At 44.5% G+C, this 18243-nt stretch overlaps 1 long non-coding RNA gene across 1 annotated transcript; it reads left to right on the forward strand.

The window, feature by feature from the left end:
• Positions 1-17340: 17340 nt before the first annotated feature.
• On the forward strand, positions 17341-18042 carry LOC127310656 (uncharacterized). The gene is made up of 3 exons (XR_011746191.1): positions 17341-17509; positions 17612-17722; positions 17840-18042. It is a non-coding gene; the product is annotated as an uncharacterized lncRNA (long non-coding RNA).
• Positions 18043-18243: the final 201 nt, after the last annotated feature.

Consider the following 18243-nt stretch of genomic DNA (forward strand, 5'->3'; position numbering starts at 1 on the left):
CACAATACAAATTTGCAGCACTCATGGGGTTCGAATTATCATTGGAGGAGCATTGGAAATTAAAATAACCCACTCTATGGCAAAGTTCACAAATAAAAGGATAGAGGGCACAAACTTTTTCACCAAGATCATCTAGAGCCCTAAACCACTTTCTAGTTTTTTCATTCCTATGATGGATACAATATTCATCATTGATTTGATTAATTCCACAAGGTCAATGCATTCCAAAAAAATTAACATGCTTGTAAGAAATAGTATTTTCAAAAGTTTGGGCATGTTTATTAATTGCAATCATTAACAACAATTTCATTTTCCATGCAAGTGTCTTTGAAAGGTTCATGATACATGTACCAATTTTCTTTAGGAACATTAATATGAGACGCAAAGGCTCTATAGCAATCGACCATAATTTGAGGATCAATACCATATTTAGCACTAAGCTCTTGAAAATCAACAGTTTCAATGAAACACTTAACGCATTCATATTCATAGTTTATACCTGATTCTTTACCTTTGTCGTTCTCCCAATCTTCAGCGTTCTCCTGAATCCGATCAAGAAGGTCCCTTTTAATCTCTTCTTTATTGCGCGTGAATGATCCAGAACAAGTAGTATCCAGCAAGGTCTTGTCTTGAAAATAAAGTCTTGCATAGAAATTATCAATGATGATATTACCAGAAAGCTTATGAATGGGGCATTTGAGTATTAAAGACTTCAATCTCCCCATGCTTGAGACCAGAAATTATATATGAGGTTTCGGTCTTTGTGAATTTCACTTGGAGGATAGAATTTAGAATAAAATAGAGGCACAATGTCCTTCCAATCAAGGGAATCCCCATTCTTCAGCAATTTGTACCAATGCGCTGCTTTACCAGACAGCGATATAGAGAATAGTTTCTTCCTAACTTCATCCATAGAAATACCTGCACATTTGAATAACCCGCATAATTCATGTAAAAACAGTAAATGATCTCCAGGATGGACAGTTCCATCCCCTTCGTAGCGGTTATCCACAACACGTTCAATAATTTTAATAGGTATTTTATATCGAATACTTTCAACAGGTGGATTTAAAATATCACAAGCATCATTAGAGTTATCGCATATGGGAGATAAAGTATTATTAGAGCAAATTTTCTCCCCTAAAGATTGGAAGCTAAAAAGATCATAAAAACTAGCTTCCCCAAGCTTAGACTTCTCCATAGCATTACCAGTAATTGCGTTCATACTAATAACATTGATACTAGCATGCAAATAAGGTTCCATAGGTTTTTTAATTTTCGCATCAAACAATTCATGTCTTAACTCAGGAAATAGATTAAAAAGTTCACTGTTATTTTCCATTATGCCTAACTAGTGAAAAATAAAAACAAGAAACAAAAAGATGCAATTGCAGGATCTAAAGGAAATAGCTTCGAGCACTCACACACCGGCAACAGTGCTAGGAAATAGCTTAGTAGTCGGAGGACGTGAATACCTTTTACCTTACCTCCCCGGCAACGGCGCCAGAAAATAGCTTGATGTCTACGCACGCTTCTATTCCTGTAGACAGTGTTGGGCCTCCAAGAGCAGAGGTTTGTAGAACAGCAGCAAGTTTCCCTTAAGTGAATCATCCAAGGTTTATCGAACTCAGGGAGGTAGAGGTCAAAGATATCCCTCTCAAGCAACCCTGCAATTACGATACAAGAAGTCTCTTGTGTCCCCAACACACCTAATACACTTGTCAGATGTATAGGTGCACTAGTTCGGCGAAGAGATAGTGAAATACAAGTAATATGGATGATTGTAAGTAGTAATTGCAATCTGAAATAAAGATGGCAGCAAGCAAACATGTAACAGAACTTGTTGGAAACTGTGTTTCAATACTTAGAAACAAGGCCTAGGGATCATACTTTCACTAGTGGACTCTCTCAACATTGATCACATAACTGAATAAATAAATGCTACTTTCTACACTCTCTTGTTGGATAACAAACACCATTCATTGTGTAGGGCTATAAAAGCACACCTCAAGCCGGAGTAAACAAGCTCCACAACATCCGGAGTTCATATTAAAGTAACCTCTAGAGTGCATAATAGACCGTTGCAATTTAGACCGAGTACTAATGTAGCATACACACTGTCAACAATAGCTATGAAAGGGGGAATAGATCTCATCAATACTATCATAGTAATAGTTAACTTCATAATCTGCAAGAGATTACAATTATAACCTACGCCAAGTACTACATGATGCACACACTGTCAACATTACATCATGGGGGAGGAATAGACTACTTTAATAACATCACTAGAGTAGCACATAGATTAATAGTGATACAAAGCTCATGATCACATAAAGATCACACCATGGGAGAGAGAGATGAACCACATAGCTACCGGTAGAGCCCTCAGCCTCGGGGGAGAACTACTCCCTCCTCATCATGGGAGTCAGCAGCGGCGATGAAGATGGCGGTGGTGTCGATGGAGATGACTCCGGGGGCACTTCGCCGTCTCTGCAGGGTGCCGAAACAGAGACTTCTGTCCCCCGAATTGGAGTTTCGCGATGGCGGCGGCGCCCCTGGAGTCTTTCTGGAGTTTCGTCAATTCGTATCGGGTTTTTAGGTCACGAGGGATTATATAGGCGAAGAGGCGGAGTCGGAGGGGCAACAGGGCTCCCTCACCACATGGCGGCGCGGCCAGGGTGGGACCCGCGCCCCCCTATGGTGTGGGTCCCCCTTGGCCCCCCTCCGGCTCTCCTTCGGTGTTCTGGAACATTCCGGGGAAAATAAGGTCTTGGGCTTTTGTTTCGTCGAATTCCGAGAATATTGACCGAACAGCCTTTCTGGAACCAAATACAACAGAAAACAGGAGCTGGCACTGTGGCATCTTGTTAATAGGTTAGTTCCGGAAAACGCATAAAATCATTATAAAGTGTATATAAAACATGTGAGTATTGTCATAAAACTAGCATGGAACATAAGAAATTATAGATACGTTTGAGACGTATCATCTGGCCGCTCAGGTCCTTAGCCTATTTTTAGGGGTCGGACATTTTGGAAATATCCGGGCCAGGATTATCCGGCCTGGGATGATTTTCCTGCACCCTTTTCCTTTGATTCTCCACACAAATTCAACCACATATATTTTCTGCACTATATCACCACACATTAGTGAATCACATATATTGTCACCAAACGTACAAAACCATAATCCGAGAGATGTTCTTTCACTTTTATACCCACGAGAGGCATAAGGCAAGGGGGTCCCATTAGTCCCTATCTATTTTTGTTGTGCACTGAAGGTTTATCTTGTTTATTACAGAAAAAAGAAGCCTCTGGGGATTTGAAGGGTATTCGCAATGGCAGAAGTGGCCCTCCAATCTCCCATCTCCTTTTTTGTTGATGATAGTGTTTTCTTTGCCAAAGGAGATGAAAATAGTGTAGATACTTTAAAATCAGCCCTTCAAACATATTGCGATGGGTCCGGACAGAAGATCAATCTTCAGAAATCATCTATATTTTCTGGCAAGCATTGTAGTGAGCAAATGAAGGAGAGGGTGAAACACAAGCTAGGAGTCCATGATGACACATTGCAGGATACTTATCTCGGTATCCCGACTTGGTTGGGTCGTTCTCCAATGAAAATGCTTTAAATTTCTCACTGGTCGGCTATGGAAAAGACTCAATGGTTGCAGTGATAGACCATTGTCAAGGGCTAGAAAAGAAGTTATGGTAAAATCAGTAGCACAGGCGATTCCGACATATGTGATGAGTTGCTTTCAGCTTCCTATGGGTGTTTGTGAAAATATGAGAATACCTATCTCCAATTTTTGGTGGCGTGTATAATATGGGAGGAGGAAAATACATTGGAAAGCATGGAATTGGCTTTCTTCACCAAAGTATTTAGGGGGCATGGGTTTTAGAGACATGGCAATATTCAATCAAGCCATGCTAGGAAAGCAGTGTTGGCGCCTCTTAACTGATGCTAACTCTTTGTGTGCCAAGGTATTAAAAGGTAGATATTATCCCGAGGGTGATTTTTGGACTGTAAAATGTCCACGGTCATCCTCTTACACATGGCGCGGCCTGATGTATGGGAAGCAGTTGCTGTAAAAGGGGCTACTTTGGAGAGTTGGAGATGGCAAAGAAATACATATTTATGAAGACAATTGGATTCCTGAGATGATTCCTGGGATTCTACAACGCACTTCACACAGAGATAGCCCTTTGGTGAGCTCCTTAATTATAGAAGAACCACACCAATGGAATGAAGAAGTTATCAGAACTAAATTCTCAGATAATTTAGCTGAGAAAATTCTTAGTATTCCATTAAGTATAGAAGGATGCAGGGATTTTACTTCATGAACTCATACAAAGAATGGTGTTTATACAGTCAGATCAGCTTATAACCTTGCAAGAACACATAACTTCTAGAGATATCAAAGTGCAGATGGCGAAGGTGCTATTGTCAGAACATAAATACATGGAGAAAGCTTGGAAGAAGATGTGGGCAATTGATTGTCCAAATAAAATGAAGGTAATATTATGGAGAATGTCCCATGACTGTCTCCCTACAGGCTATCAATTTTGTGTGCGGTCTTTACACATAAGGTATGATTGCTACTTTTGCAATAAGGAGGAAACTGTTGAACATTGTTTCCTATATTGCCACTATGTTAAAGAAATCTGAAAAAAACTATAAAAAAAGACTATGGTATCTGCCTGAACCTAAGAAGTTTTATTCACATTAGACAATGGATATTAGAGTGGATGACAAATGCTACAGACTTCAATGCAATGATCATGGCAGTGGAATTTGGAGAATAGAAATGCCTACCGTAATGGTGAGGCCTTAATCCCTCCTTATCGTACCGTGAGTAAGATCAAAGCTTATGTTGAATTTATCAATCTGATTTCTTTGTGTTCGACCAATTCCACCAGATGTGAGACCTCGAAGTCAATCCAAAAATGGTCTTCGCCGCCAAAAGGGTTGATGCTGGTTAATGTGGATGTTGCGATCTTCTCTCAGTCTGCAAGAATGGATTTTCGTGTTGTGATACGTGACCATTAGCGGAAGATGCGGGCAGCTAATATGGGCTTTTTTAGCGAGTTCAAGATCCTGAAATTGCAGAAGCCATAGCACTACGACAAGTCTTGCTCTTTGCTAGAGACATTGGCATACAGAAGATCATGGTAGCATCTGACTGCTTATCTTTGATCAACAAGATCAGGTCTCCAGGCTTAGATAGGTCTCATGTAGGAGCTATTGTGTATAACACTAAAAACTGGGCTACAAAGTTTGTATCTTGTACCATTATCCATGTTAATCGGTCATGTAATGAGGCAGCTCATGCTCTGTTGGTTTAATGAGTCACCTGATGTAATCAGGACCATTATATGTAACGAACAAGTTCATGTATGAATGAAAGGGTGCTGCCCATTACCTCAAAAACAAAACAAAAATGTAGAACATTTCTAGCTAGTACGTACTATAGGGAGAATCGTAATAGTACCAAAACAGTTCAGTTTTGGTCAAATTTACAGAAATAATATCAAAAATGTAGAAACCAGTATCACCAAGTATATCATCAAATATGCTTTTATAACATCATTAGGTATTGTACATGTTACTTTTTTTAGCCAAATCTAAAAATGTATGACTTAAAATAAAACTAAATGACCCGAAAATGCATAACTGATCCCGAGCTCATATGCGCTCGTTATCCTAGTCATTCATGTGTCTAGAGATTGGTTCCAACCTGTGTATACGTTGGTCTATTCACGGTGTATCACTCCGTTTCTTTATTTAGAAATTCACACACTGTGAAGTGGCTCACAGCTTTGAATTCTAGTGTGAAATGTGGATGCATCCATTGACATTAACGTGCACAGTGCACTTCCTCTCCTCTCTCCAAAATTAAAAACAACATGAACACCGGCTGACAGAAACTACCGCTCATGTGTCAAGCAGCAACACGCTCACATCAGCGACCCTGACATTGGTACAGACGGTTTTCCGAGCATGTGATGACCCTGGCCCATCGTACATGCTAAAGTCTATACAGCGTAGATGTATTTTATGAGTTATTGACATACCGTGTCAGTTGAAAAATGATAGGAGGCACAGACCTGCATGGTCTCTCATTGGTCCAGAAAAACAGGAGCATATGAGCTCGTGACCAGAAACGCCGTGTCCCTAAATGACCTTGTTTAGATAGACCGAGGGAGTTAACAGAAAAGTTAAAGGCCGGATAGTGGCGGCCACCGCACAGAATTAATTAGCATACCTTATAAACCTTATCTAATAAGCCCAATAGGCAAATACAGTATGGTCAGTTGGATCTAAAACATGTAAGTGCAGCAGGTGGCACTTTAATTATTGGGTTCAGTGAGCACTCACTCATTCAGCAAGCTCGGTCGTTGAGTTGTGCTTCCTTCCTAATAACACATATTCTTAACTAATACACGACCGATCGACTAAGCATTGACAAAAAGTAACTTTTTTCCATCCGTCTTACTTCCTTCGTTTTATAAAACTTGTTGAAGTATTGACTAAATTTAAATATATCTACCTACTAAATTGTCTAGATATATCTGAATTTTGATAAAATCATAGACAACTTTTGTGAGACGGGGTGAGTATGGCTGGCCAAACTTGCAATGTATAGTAAGAACAGCTACATAAAAGACATACTACTTAATTCCACATGCCAAATAAAGCTATATTCCAAAAAAAACATCTTAGAATTAGTATGTGCTTTTTTTTTCTGCAGAAACCGCATACATCCGAACCATAGCTTGTTGTGGATTGTCTAATTTAAATTATGATGTGGTGCATTGTGATGATTGTTACGCGCTTACTTAGGCGATGGATACTCCAGTTAATTATATCTTGTTTGTTAATTATATCCGAACTCGGTTGTTAATTATATCTTGCGTGTCTGCCTTAGATATTCGTATATGAATGTGATGACAAAACTAGCAACCTAGTGGAAGGCGGCCAGCATATATTTGTGTTGTAAGTGTTTGTTTAAATTATCAACCTATACACGTTTATTAATTAATTCAAGTGAAGACTACTTCTCCATATTCCATATACTCCTCCGTTTTTACATATAAGGCTGACGGACCTAGAATTTTGGCAAAGGGTATGCCACACCAAAATTTTGCATGCCTATTGATAATAATTTTGTCTGAGAATATAAAGTAAAAAATGACGGTCATGAAACATTTAAAATAATTAAATAAATAAGAGATTTTGTATCACAATCAAACAATCAAATTACTGGACACACACGCTGTTGACGGGCCATTCTAATATTGAACTAAATTCCCGTTGTTGTGTCAGACCTGAAATTTCAAAGAATTCAGCCACACTGGTGGAAAAACAGGCTTCCGGGAAGCCCCATAAGTCGCGAAGGTAAAGGAGCCGCGACTAATGGCACCTTTAGTCGCGGTTCGGGAGGAGAACCGCGACCAAAGGCCTGGGCCCAGGGCGCACGGTGGCCAGCCGGTGCACGTGGGGGGTCTTTAGTCGCGGTTGGCCAGGCCAACCGCGACTAAAGGTGCCCGAAGGCCTTTAGTCGCGGTTGGCCAGGCCAACCGGGACTAAAGCCCCTCCCCTATATATACCCACCCAGCAGCCAACACTTAGCCATTTGGTGCCATTCTCTTCACAAGCTTCACAAGTGGGTGTTAGGTTTGCTTTTGGTTCCTCTTATGCACATAAGGTGTTTGATGAAATGCCCCAAGAGCATGAAACAAACATGATATGAAGTGTTGGAGCCACACTTGAGCTTTCTCATTTATTTTTTCCTCCTCGATCGCGGTTAGCAACTTGAACCTTTGATGTGTCGTTGATAAAATGTGCATGTGTGTGTAGTTCATTGTTTAATTTATATTGTTTGTAGCTAGTTAGTTTAACAAATGCATGATGCATGGTTAATTATATATTTTATATTATAATAATGCAGATGAATCGGCAATGGATGTACGGTAACCGACTCTCCGGCGAGTTCAGTACGGGTTTGAAAGATTTCCTCGTAGTGGCTAATGCGAACAAGCAGGAGGGTTTTGTTATCTGTCCATGTGTTAAGTGTAAGAATCAGAAGGGTTACTCTTCCTCAAGAGATGTTCACATGCACCTGCTTCGGCACGGTTTCATGCCAAGCTATAATTGTTGGACCAAGCATGGAGAAAGAGGGGTTATAATGGAAGAAGATGAAGAAGGGGATGATTTCAATGATGAAAGCTATCTTTCTCATTTCGGTGATACTTTCATGGAGGATGCTGAAGGTGAAGGGGAAGGTGAAGAAGAGGCACGTGATGATCCCGTTGATGATCTTGGTCGGACCATTGCTGATGCACGGAGACGCTGCGAAACTGAAAAAGAGAGGGAGAATTTGGATCGCATGTTAGAGGATCACAGGAAGGCGCTGTACCCCGGATGCGATGATGGTCTGAAAAAGCTGGGCTGCACACTGGATTTGCTGAGATGGAAGGCACAGGCAGGTGTAGCTGACTCGGCATTTGAAAACTTGCTGAAAATGTTGAAGAATATGTTTCCAAAGAATAACGAGTTGCCCGCCACTACGTACGAAGCAAAGAAGGTTGTCTGCCCTCTAGGTTTAGAGGTTCTGAAGATACATGCATGCATCAACGACTGCATCCTCTACCGCGGTGAATACGAGAATTTGAATGAATGCCCGGTATGCACTGCATTGCGTTATAAGATCAGAGGCGATGACCCTGGTGATGATGTTGAGGGCCAGAAACCCAGGAAGAGGGTTCCCGCCAAGGTGATGTGGTATGCTCCTATAATACCACGGTTGAAACGTCTGTTCAGGAACAAAGAGCATGCCAAGTTGTTGCGATGGCACAAAGAGGACCGTAAGTCGGACGGGGAGTTGAGACACCCCGCAGATGGAACGCAATGGAGAAAGATCGACAGAGTTCAAAGATTTTGCAGCTGACGCAAGGAACATAAGATTTGGTCTAAGTACGGATGGCATGAATCCTTTTGGCGAGCAGAGCTCCAGCCATAGTACCTGGCCCGTGACTCTATGCATCTACAACCTTCCTCCTTGGTTGTGCATGAAGCGGAAGTTCATTATGATGCCAGTGCTCATCCAAGGTCCGAAGCAACCCGGCAACGACATCGATGTGTACCTAAGGCCATTAGTTGATGAACTTTTACAACTGTGGGGCAGACCTGGTGTCCGTGTGTGGGATGAGCACAAAGAAGAGGAATTTGACCTACGAGCGTTGCTTTTCGTAACCATCAACGATTGGCCTGCTCTTAGTAACCTTTCGGGACTGTCAAATAAGGGATACAATGCATGCACGCACTGCTTACATGAGACTGAAAGTGTACATTTGCCAAATTGTAAGAAGAACGTGTACCTTGGGCATCGTCGATTTCTTCCGAAAGGTCATCCAGTAAGAAAGAAAGGCAAGCATTACAACGGCAAGGCAGATCACCGGCCGAAGCCTGCGGAACACACTGGTGCTGAGGTATTTGATATGGTCAAGGGTTTGAAAGTCATCTTTGGAAAGGGTCCTGGCGGACAATCAGTTCCGAAGGGAGCTGACGGGCACGTAGCCATGTGGAAGAAGAAATCTATATTCTGGGAGCTAGAATATTGGAAAGTCCTAGAAGTCCGCTCTGCAATCGACGTGATGCACGTTACGAAGAATATTTGCGTGAACATCCTAAGCTTCTTGGGCGTGTATGGGAAGTCAAATGATACAAAGGAAGCACGGCAGGACCAGCAAAGTTTGAAAGACCCTGATGACCAGCATCCGGAACGGTTTCAAGGTCGTGCCAGCTACGCTCTGACCAAAGAAGAGAAGGTCATCTTTTTTGAATGCCTGAGCAGTATGAAGGTCCCGTCAGGATTCTCGTCCAATATAAAGGGAATAATAAACATGGCGGAGAAAAAGTTCCAAAACCTGAAGTCTCACGACCCCTTGCACGTGATTATGACGCAATTGCTTCCGATTGCTTTGAGGGGCTCTGCCGGAAAATGTTCGAGTAGCCATTGTGAAGCTATGTGCATTCCTCAATGCAATCTCTCGATGGTAATCAATCCAGAAGTTCTACCACGGTTACAGAACGATGTGATCCAATGTCTTGTCAGTTTCGAGTTGGTGTTCCCGCCATCCTTCTTCAATATTATGACGCACCTCCTGGTTCACCTAGTCGATGAGATTTCCATTCTCGGTCCTGTATTTCTACACAATATGTTCCCCTTCGAGAGGTTCATGGGAGTATTAAAGAAATATGTTCGTAACCGTGCTAGGCCAGAAGGAAGCATCGCCAAGGGCTATGGAAATGAGGAGGTAATTGAGTTTTGTGTTGACTTTGTTCCTGACCTTAAGCCGATTGGTCTTCCTCGATCGCGGCACGAGGGGAGACTAAGTGGAAAAGGCACGATCGGAAGGAAATCAATGATATGTATGGACGGCCATTCTCTATCGAAGCACACCACACGGTTCGACCAATTCCAGCTTGGTGGCTCCGTACTTTGAGAAACACAAGAATATTTTACGCTCGGACAACCCTAGGAAGCCTGAATCCTGGATTAGGAAGGCCCACATGGAGACTTTCGGTAGTTGGTTGAGAAAACATTTAATGAGTGACAATAAGGTTGTAGATCAGCTGTACATGTTGGCCAAGACACCATCTTCGACTATAACGACTTTCCAAGGGTACGAGATAAATGGGAATACATTTTACACGATCGCCCAAGATAAAAGAGCACCAACCAAAACAGTGGTGTCCGCTTTGATGCAGCAACCGAGAATGGGCAAAAGGTCACATATTATGGTTACATAGAGGAGATATGGGAACTTGACTATGGACCCTCCTTTAGGGTCCCTTTGTTCCGGTGCAAATGGTTCAAGCTAACAGGAGGTGGGGTAAAGGTGGACCAGCAATACGGAATGACAATGGTGGATTTCAACAATCTTGGTTACCTTGACGAGCCATTCGTCCTAGCGAAAGATGTCGCTCAGGTTTTCTATGTGAAGGACATGAGTAGCAAACCGAGGAAACGGAAAGATAAGAAAACGATCAGTACATCATGCGATGATCCAAAGCGCCACATTGTTCTTTCAGGGAAAAGAAACATCGTGGGAGTGGAGGACAAGACAGACATGTCAGAAGATTATAATATGTTTGCTGAAATTCCGCCCTTCAAAGTGAACACCGACCCAAGCATTAAGTTAAATGATGAGGATGCTCCATGGATACGGCACAATCGTAAGCAAGCAGGGACACAAGGGAAGAAATGATGTGTAATAATTTATTGTACCAAACTTTGTTGAATGAATCATGTGAATTATATTACCCGTGATGTGTTTGGTGTCCATTTTCGAATGATTCAATTGACTCGAGATAGCACTGATGATACATGAAATTTGGAGTGACTAAGTCATACTCCTGCATACATGAAATTTGGAGTGACTAATAAGTCATACTCCTGCATATAGGAAATTTGGAGTGACTAAGTCATACTCCTACATACATGAAATTTGGAGTGATTTAGTCATACTCCTGCCTAGGCGTATAATATGCATACTCGTAGTCTTCATAGCCGCCGCCATTGTACTGGTAGTCGTCGCCTTCTAAGTTGCCGGCGTCATCGTCGCTGCTTGTCGTCGCTGTCGTCGGGCGGCGCTCGTGGCTCGAACCGAGGGTAGCGCAGGCGGGGATATCGCCGGCCGTGATGTAGTCCATGACGCTCTGCGAGTCCGGCCGTACCACCATAGCCGACGGCCGGCCTCGTGGAAGTTTCCGGGAGGCGACCGTCCTCCTCATACAGCGAGCGCCCTCTCACGCCGATTGATGAAGAAGGCGTCCCAAGTATGCCGGTTATCGGGATGCCGGCGAGGATTCATCCGCTGCTCCGGCGTGAGGTCGAGGTAGTAGTGGTTCGTGATGGCCGCCGGCGCGCGGTACCACGAGGGACGGGAGGGGACCGGCACGCCGCCGGCGCTTAGGCTCCAGCCGGCAGGGACGCGGTAGCCCGGAGGGCAAGGGTAGTTCGAGGCGCAAAGCTCCTCCACCTGCTGGTAGGTTAGAGTGGGTGCGGTGGAAGCCATGAGAGAGTGATGAGAGATTGCAGAGATGTGATGCGCCAAGCGGGCTACCTATATGTAGTGACAAATGGCGGGAAAAATGGGAGCGGGAAGACGGAGGCGGGAAGAAAGAGGCGGGGAGAAAGTGGCGGGAAGAAATTGGCGGGGAAAAAATTGGCGGGAAGAAAGAGGCCGGAAGAAATTGGCGGGAAACAATTGGCGGGAAGAAAGAGGCGGGAAGACAGGGAAGAAATGGCGGGAAGACGAGGAGGGAAGAGGGGGTCGGCGGAAAGAGGCGGGAAGAGGGGGCCAACGAACTTTTGAATTGAATTAGTTTTATTTTTATGAATTTTTTGATAATTTGTATTTTTAAATTTTTGAATTGAATTAGTTTTATTTTTCTAAATTTTTTGATATATTATTTGTATTTTTAAGATTTTGAATTGAATTAGTTTTATTTTTATGAATTTTTTGATATATTATTTGTATTTTTAAGATTTTGTATTGAATTAGTTTTATTTTTATGATTTTTTTGATATATTATTTGTATTTTTAAGATTTTGAATTGAATTAGTTTTATTTTTATGAATTTTTTGATATATTATATGTATTTTAAACATTTTGAATTGAATTAGTTTTATTTTTCTTAGTTTTTTGATATATTATTTGTATTTTTAAGATTTTGAATTGCATTAGTTTTTTTTTCTGATTTTTTGATATATTATTTGTATTTTTAAAATTTTGAAATGAATTAGTTTTATTTTTCTGATTTTTTTGATATATTATTTGTATTTTTAAGATTTTGAAAAAGAAAAGTATTTTGAAAAATACCTTTAGTCGCGGTTGGCCATGCCAACCGCGACTAAAAATCGTTCTTGTGAGGAACGAAAAACCGTGAAAAAATCCTTTAGTCGCGGTTGGTCTGGCCAACCGCGACTAAAGGGTACCCTTTCGTCGCGGGTCGCCTCCCCAACCGCGACTAAAGGTGTGGGTTATAAATACGCGCGCGACACGCCTGAGCGGCCAGTTCCTCTTCTTCTCCGCGCGAACGAATCTGCAGCGAAGCCCTGCCCCGATCCACCGCCGCCGACCATCGCCGCGCCCGAGCCGCCGACCGTCGCCGCGCCGAGCCGCCGACGCCAACGACGCCGCCGCCCCGCCGTTGCCGCGCGCATCCCCGTGCGTCGGCGATTTCTCGCCGCGCCCTTCGACGAGCGCGCCCCCAACTCACCGGCTGCATGCGCCGCCGGCCCGCACTCGCCGCGCCCGCCCGCACTCGCCGGCGCCGCCGCACTCCACACGCGTCGCGCTGCACGCGCTGCCACCCTCTCGATCCCGGACCGCCGGCGATCACCACGCGCGCTGCGCTCTCGGCGGCGGCGCACGGAGAGAGCAAGGAGAGAGAAGGGCCGGGCGCTGGCCCACTTTTTGTTTGTTTTTTTGTTTTTTTTGTTTTTTTAACTAATTAAATTTGTAACTTAATTAAATTGTAACTTAACAAATAAATAATTAACTTAACAAATAAATAATTAACTTAAGAAAAAATTAACTTAACAAATAAATAATTAACTTAACAAAAAAATAACTTAACATGAATTAGTTATTTTACGGAACCGGTACCCCGCGCGTCAAACGGAACCGGTACGTACCCCGCGCGTCAAACTTAATAACGACGTCAAACCCGGTACCCCGCGCGTATACGGAGGGGGCGGGGGCGGCGCTTTTTTGTTTTTTTAGAGATGGAGAGAGAGACATGCATGCACACACCGACCCGCGCGTATACGGAGGGGTTGTGGTGAGGGCCACCGTCCTTTCGCCATCGCCGCCCCCCTTTCGCCACCGCCCTTTCGCCACAGCCACCGCCCTTTTACCACCGCCACCGCCCCCCTTTCGCCACCGCCAGGATTAATTAGTTTTAATTTTAACTATACACTTAACAAAAAAACTTAAAACTTTGTAACTTATAACAAAAAACTTAAAACTTTGTAACTTATAACCGCCACCTCCGCCCGGCCGCCGTAAGTCGTCGCCGCCCGTGCACGCACAACGAGACGCTGGCCGCGCGCCGCGCGCGCACGAGACCGCGCCGTCTCTGTTTGCCCAACCGGTTCACGTCGCCCTTCCCCCCCTCGCCACGGCACTTGTCCGATGAATCCGCCGCGACACCCTCTCCCACCCCTTCCTCGCCCTCTCCTTTTGCCACCGCCCTTTCGCCACCGCCACCGCCCTTGTTCACTTAATTAATTTGTTTTGACTACATGTTTTCAGGACTGACATATGGCGGACGATAGAGCTGACCCGATTCTGGACAACTATGATCCGGACGCTGAAGACCATATGTTCGGCATCATAAATGGTGATATTCCATTTGTGCCGACCGGAGAAGAAGAAGATGATATCTCTTCTTATCTGAACCTTGAGGGTGAAGATGAAGGGCGCCGTCAGCAAGATGATGCCGAAGAAACGTCGATAAACGACGATCTTCAATTGGAAGTAGCAACCACCTCCGGCGCCGAGGTATATATATATACATATTGAGCGTCTGGTGATACAACTAACTGATTTGAATAAATGTGTGTGTACTAACGCGCGCGACTCTCTTTCTTATTTTAGCCCTCGGCCGGATCGTCGAAAAAATCGAGTACGTCGTCAAAGCGTGGCGCAACCAAGACGATGAAAGCAGGAGAAACATGCACCATCGATGTTGTCGACGAAGCAACCGGCAGGCCGCTGGAGCCCAGCAAGAACGCCACCAAGTTTGTCAGCCAATGCGGAGCCGTTGTTAGAGACAACGTCTCGATCACCCGCCAGAGTGGAATGAGCCAAAGAAGGCACGTGTTGGTTTCACTTTTGTCGATAAGAGAGAAAAAAAAGATTGCTTCAACAAGCTTATGGAACATTTCGTTCTACCTCCGGAATACCGCAAATACGATGAGGAGGGTAACAAGATTGCGGAAAACAAGGAGAGGCGCAAGCTAGTCAAACAGTTCGCTCTTTCTAGGATGGCCAACGCATTCGGAAATACAAGCAAAATCTAGCCCATGACTTTGTCAACCAGGGCAAGACTCCGAATTTCAAAGGACAATATGAGAAACTGCAACATGATTGGCCAGAATTTGTGAAGCAAAAGAAATCGGAGCAGTTCCTTGAACTATCGAAAAAAAATAAGGAAAATGCGGCCAAGAAGGAGTACAATCATAAAATGGGGCCAGGAGGGTATCGCTTTTGGCAGCCTAAGTGGGAGAAGATGGAGAACGAGCTGAGGGCGCGAGGAATCCGTCCAGTACGGAGGGATGGGACCCAAGGGCCAAAAGCTGGTGGTACGGGCATGGGGGATCGCTGAACCGGAGACAGGGAGTGTGTTTACCAGGGCAAAATAATTACACCCACCAAAAAGCTTATTGAGGCAATGAGGGAGGCTCAAGAGGGGAGGATCGGGTTCAACGGAGAGAACGACGCACGACAAAAGCCCTCGGGAACCACGAACACGGAGGACGTATACGAGGCATGGGGCCCATTCCGTGGAAAATAGGGTTCCCCGAACGATGACCCGTACGGTTACGAAGCCGTAAGAGAAAGATGGATCGGGATGCGAGATGTTGTGGCGAAGTTGGTAACGGAAATGGATGTGATGAAGAAAACCGTGAGTGTACTAGTCGCCGAAAGAGATGCAGCTCGGGCGCGACATGCTGAAGATCATCCAATGGATCTCGGAAGCCAGCAGCGGAGAAGAAGCAGCGTGGCTTCCACGGAGGCCTCACCGGCTGGTGCACCGACGATAGAAATTACTGCGCCGGAGCCTCTGGTGGTCGAAATTACTGCACCGGAGCCTCCTCGCTACCCCGTGGACGATATAAAGGAGATGAAAGCATGTCATCTGTATTATCCTATCGGGAACATGTCCATGAAGGTAGCCATCGGCAGTGCTTTACCACTGGAGCACTCCACCACAACAACCCCATTCAAGATGGCTATGCTCGTGTGACGGTGGAGGAGATAGTCCAAGGGTTTGAGGACCTGGACATTGACATTGCTACACCTGAAGGGGTGAAAAGACTTGGAGATGTCAAGCGCCAGTTCATTCTATGGCAGAAAAAATTTATCAAGTTTCCAGGCGAGGCGCCAACAAGTCCACCCCCGTACGGTGGTGGTGGTGGCGGTGGCGGTGACGGTGGCGGTGGCGGTGGCGGTGACGGTGGCGGTGGCGGTGACGGTGGCGGTGGTGCTTCACCTAATACACCTCATTCACGTCAGCCGACGCCGCCGCCCCCCAGTCCTCGTCCGGCGGGTGATCAGACACCGGTACCGCCCCCCAATCCACCTCCGGCGAAGAAGCGAAGCAGTCTGGGTTATTAACCCGGACCCTTACGTACCTAAGAAAACAAAGGTACCGGAGGTATCATCGAAGCCTCTCCCGGGAGGCCTTGGGAAAGTAGTGCCGAGGAAGTCGAGGCGGGCGCGGCTGCTGATTTAGAGAAATGGAAGGCGGGCGTCAAGAAGAAAATAGAGGGCGAGCCCAAGCCGATATATTACGACAAGGAAAAGCAGTGGGCTAAGTCATTTTTGAACACACCGTCCCAAGCCGCGAAGAATCGCACGACGACTATTTACGTGAACTTCGTAGGCAAGCACTCGCGTTCAAGAACAGGAAAGAGTTGGCGGAGAAGAAAGCCTTGAAGGACGAGGCCGAGTCAAAATTAGAAAGGGGGAAAGAAGTTGCCCAGCTCGGGGAACAAAGTAAACAATCGATCGCCCCGCTCATAGTGCAAGCCGCCGATCCGGATGCCCCCGATATCATAGCAGCTGCGGCAGCATGGATTGACTGTAACGAGTGCCGAGAGAACAAGCGGCCGAGTTAGGTATCACTCTTCGTGCAATCGCTAGGCCTTGATGAGGCGCCAATGAAGGACGTAGTATTTACATATGTGAAGAATGGCCCTCTCGTCGAGCCTGCGCAGGAAGAGGATCTACCTCGACAAATGAAAGGTCTGCTAAATTGGTACAAGGGTTACATAAAACATAAAGACGCCAAAGACTATATCTATGCTGAAGTTAAATATGTGCATCACTTCAAACGTTACTGGGTAGAAATTCCTCTGAGTGAATTGTTCCAGCTGTTCAATCTGCGCGACCTCGACAAATCTATCATCAGTTGCTACGTTCTGTAAGTGATTTATTAATTTCTACCCCATCTCGTTCATTGCCTGCACTATATATATATATATATATATATATTGTCCTAACTATCTTGTTGTGTACGCTATATATTATGCAGAATGAAGAAGCGGGAAATGCGAATAAGGAACATCCATGATGTTGGGTTCATTGACCCACACATCGTTAATTCATATGTGTTAGAACACCACCCCGCCGACGTGGAGGAAGACCTGTGGCGGTTTATTAGAAAACAGCAAGAGAAAAGTGATATTCTATTTCCTTACCATTTTGGGTGAGTGTTTCTGTCTTGAGCACATTCTCTTTTGTTTACTCCATGCATGGTATGTGGCTAATCGATGAGTTATGCATGACTGTGCATGTATCGTGTCCGCAGGTTCCACTGGATTCTTATGGTAATTAAAGTTCAGACCTCCTCAGTTCTCGTCCACGACTCTCTGAATATGGATCCGGCGCTTTGGGGCGACATGAGAAAAATGTTGCAAAAGTAATTATTTTCATTCATTTGCGCTCTATATCGATCGGCCTATTTCGTTCATCATTTCCTAATATCAAGTAACTAATTAATAACTCTCTTGTTTATTTAATTTTCTTTGCCTCGTAGGGTTTGGAGACGGTTCGTAGATACCAAGGTCGGTGAATTCAAAAAAGAGCTATCTTTTAAAATGGCAGTGCGGACGACTGGGGATACTCAGCCACCGGGGACCAATCTATGTGGATACTATGTTTGTGAGAGGATCCGGAGATACTGCAATGAGCGGGACCAGACGTGTGAGAACAACATCCTGAGGAATAACCTCCGGAAGACGCTTAGTCCGAAGCTCGCTTCCGACCACTTCAAGAGGAACTAGCTGGATGGTTGGCGAGGAAGTCATCGATCCTAGAGGAGAACACTATTACGATGACGTAGAACTTTATATGCACCAGAATTTGTAACTAACTTGTTCAAAATTGTATATGGTCATCCGATATTGAATATATATTGTATATGGTGATCCGATATTGAAT

Source organism: Lolium perenne, chromosome 6 (assembly GCF_019359855.2).
Source record: "Lolium perenne isolate Kyuss_39 chromosome 6, Kyuss_2.0, whole genome shotgun sequence".
NCBI lineage: Eukaryota > Viridiplantae > Streptophyta > Magnoliopsida > Poales > Poaceae > Lolium > Lolium perenne.